Source organism: Panthera leo, chromosome A1, assembly GCF_018350215.1.
Source record: "Panthera leo isolate Ple1 chromosome A1, P.leo_Ple1_pat1.1, whole genome shotgun sequence".
NCBI classification, from domain to species: domain Eukaryota; kingdom Metazoa; phylum Chordata; class Mammalia; order Carnivora; family Felidae; genus Panthera; species Panthera leo.
In genome coordinates this window covers 85403462-85407265 of record NC_056679.1, presented here as the reverse complement: position 1 = coordinate 85407265, position 3804 = coordinate 85403462, and positions in this window count along the sequence as shown.

Sequence of the window (3804 nt, the reverse complement as noted above, 5' to 3'; positions counted from 1 at the left end):
TCAATGACTGAAGTCACGTGATTTTTGTGTTTCTCTGACTAATTTCACTTAGCATAATACCCTCCAATTCCATCCATGTAGTTGCAAATGGCAAGATCTCATTCTTTTTTGATTGCCGAGCAATATCCATTGTGTGTGTGCGTGTGTGTGTGTATGTATGTATATATATATATATATATATATATATATATATATATATATATATACCACATCTTCTTTATCCACTCATCCGTGTGTGGACATTTGGGCTCTTTCCATACTTTGGCTATTATTGATAGTGCTGCTATAAACATGGGGGCGCATGTGTCCCTTCAAAACAGCACACCTGTATCCCGTGGATAAATGCCTACTAGTGCAATTGCTGGGTTGTAGGGTAGTTCTATTTTTAGTTTTATGAGGAACCTCCATAGTGTTTTCCAGAGTGGCTGCACCGCTTGCATTCCCACCAACAATGGAAAAGAGATTCTCTTTCTCCACATCCTCACCAACATCTGTTGTTGCCTGAGTTGTTAATGTTAGCCATTCTGACAGGTGTCAGGTGATATCTCATTATGGTTTTGATTGTATTTCCCTGATGATGAGTGATGTTGAGCATTTTTTCATGTGTCGGTTGGTCATCTGGATGTCTTCCTTGGAGAAGTGCCTATTCATGTCTTTTGCCCATTTCTTCACTGGATTATTTGTTTTTTTGGGTGTTGAGTTTGATAAGTTCTTTATAGATTTTGAATACTAACCCTTTATCTGATATGTCATTTGCAAATATCTTCTCCCTTTCCATTGGTTGCCTTTTAGTTTTGCTGATTGTTTCCTTCGCTGTTCAAAAGCTTTTTATTTTGATGAGGTCCCGGTAGTTCATTTTTGCTTTTGTTTCCCTTGCCTCCAGAGACGTGTTGAGTAAGAAGTTGCTGTGGCTGGGGCGCCTGGGTGGCGCAGTTGGTTAAGCGTCCGACTTCAGCCAGGTCACGATCTCGCAGTCCGTGGGTTCGAGCCCTGCTTCAGGCTCTGGGCTGCAGGCTCTGGGCTGATGGCTCAGAGCCTGGAGCCTGTTTCCGATTCTGTGTCTCTCTCTCTCTCTGCCCCTCCCCCGTTCATGCTCTGTCTCTCTCTGTCCCAAAAATAAATAAAAAACGTTGAGAAGTTGCTGTGGCCAAGATCAAAGAGGTTTTGCCTGATTTCTCCTTGAGGATTTTGATGGCTTCCTGTCTTACATTGAGGTCTTTCATCCATTTTGAGTTTATTTTTTGTGTATGGTGTAAGAAAGTGGTCCAGGTTCATTCTCCTGCATGTTGCTATCCAGTTTTCCCAGCACCACGTGCTGAAGAGACTGTCTTTATTCCATTGGATAGTCTTTCCTACTTTGTCAAAGATTAGTTGGCCACAAGTTTGTGTGTCCATTTTGGGGTTCTCTGTTCTGTTGAGTTGATCTGAGTGTCTGTTCTTGTGCCAGTACCATACTGTCTTGATGATTACAGCTTTGTAGTGCAGCTTGAAGTCTGGGATTGTGATATCTCCTGCTTTGGTCTTCCTCTTCAAGATTGCTTTGGCTATTCAGGGTCTTTTCTGGTTCCATACAAATTTTAGGATTATTAGCTCTAGCTCTGTGAAGAATGCTGGTGTTACTTTGATAGGGTCTGCATTGAATATGTAGATTTGGGTAGTATCAACATTTTAACGATATTTGTTCTTCCTATCCAGGAGCATGGAATCTTTCATGTGTGTGTGTGTGTGTGTGTGTGTGTGTGTGTGTGTGTGTGTCTTCTTCAATTTCTTCCATAAGCTTTCTATAGTTTTCAGTATATAGATTTTTCACCTCTTTGGTTAAATTTGTTCCTAGGTATTTTATGGTTTTTGGTGCAACTGTAAATGGGATTGATTCCTTGATTTCTCTCTCTGTTGCTTCATTGTTGGTGTATAGGAATGCAATGAATTTCTGTGAATTGATCTTATATCCTGTAACTTTGCTGAACTCATGAATCAATTTTAGCAGTTTTTTTTTTGTAAGTCTTCTGTTTTTGATCAGGCAAGGAAATGAGCATCTGTGTTCTGATTATGGACAGATTTTTCTTATGGCAGAAGTGCAAGCTTAGAGATAGGCCACAATTTCCTCAATCACTATTGCCTGAAGTTGTTTCCAGGACATTAAAAAAGACAATCTTTGTTTTTTTCTCATTTTTTTTTCCTTTAACTTTTTTAGGAGACAGCTATTTAAGGATTAGGACATCAAAATCAACTGTATATGTGGTGTAATTTAAAAAGTCATTTTGCATACTGAGGGAAAAGTGCTTACTCATAAAAAAAAACCAAGAGGACCTGAAGTTCATATCTCAAGTTTATTCCTAACAAAGAGCTCCTACAAAGAAATCAAACAACAAACAAAAACAACAAAACAAATGAGATTTTGATTTTCAATATATTAATATTATGAGATTCTAATGTATAGATTTCAGAAACAAATAAAACATACATAAGACTTACAAAGAAATAAGAAAGTATGGCCCATGCTAAAGAAGTAAATAAGCTTATAAAAATCATCTCTTGGGAAGTACAGTTAGTGGACTAATTAGACAAAGACCTTAAAACAGCTGTTGTGTTAGACAAAGACTTTAAACCAACTGTTTTAAAGATGGTCGAAGAGATAATAAAAAAGTGGACAAATTCAGGAAAATGACGTGTGAATAAAGTGATAGTCAATAATGATATAGAAATTATTAAAAATAATAAACACAAATTCTGAGTTGGAGAGTACAATATATCAAGTTTAAAAGTTCACCAGAGTGATTCAGAAGAAGATTTGCACAAATAGAAGAGATAATCAACCTAGAAGATAGGACAATTGAAATTATCAATTATCAGCAACAGAAAGATTTTCTAAGATTAAATGAAAATGAATATAGAGATCTATGTGACACCAACAAGCTGACCTATACATTATGTCAGTCTCAGAAGCAAAAGGCAGAGAGCAAGAATAAGAAATATTATGTGAAAAAAAGTGGCTAAAAGCTGTCCAATTTAATGGAAACTATGAATCTACAAATCCAAGCTCAACAATTTCCAAGCTGATGAACTCAAATACATCTACACAAACTTACATTTTAGTCAAACTATTGTGTACCAAAGACAGAATTTTGGAAATAATAATAGATAACAAAGTTGTCACATGCAAGGGATTCCTAATAAGAATGTCAGGACATATCTCAACTGAAACTTTGTAAACTGAAAGTCTGTGCATTCATATGTTCATATAGCTGTGAAAACAAATGAACCATCCACTGAGAATGCTTTATCTGCAAACTATACTGTAAAAAATGAGGATGAATTTAAAATATTCTTAGATAAACAAAACATTAGGGAGTTGATTACCACTATTCTATGCCGTGCCAAAATGGTAAAGGAAGTAATTTAGGTTGGAACTAAGAGGTTGAAATTGTACTTTGTACAATTATCTAAAATTGTTCAGATTTAAAATAAAATATACATTTCTTAAAGTTATTTTTGTATGATTTGGGGCAAACATTTATAACCATATACTTTGTGCTCTCTCTCTCTCTCTCTCTCTCTCTCTCTCATATATATATGTGTGTGTGTGTGTGTGTGTGTGTGTGTGTATGAAAAATATATATTTAATACACACACACACATACACACACACATATATATATATATATATATATATATATATATATATATAATGAAAATATTCATACATAATTGGTCCCTATACTTTGAAATGTGTTTTCTAGTAAACCTTACTGTATGCACATGTCATTCAAGAATATGTTTTGATGTGGTATCTCTAAAGATCAC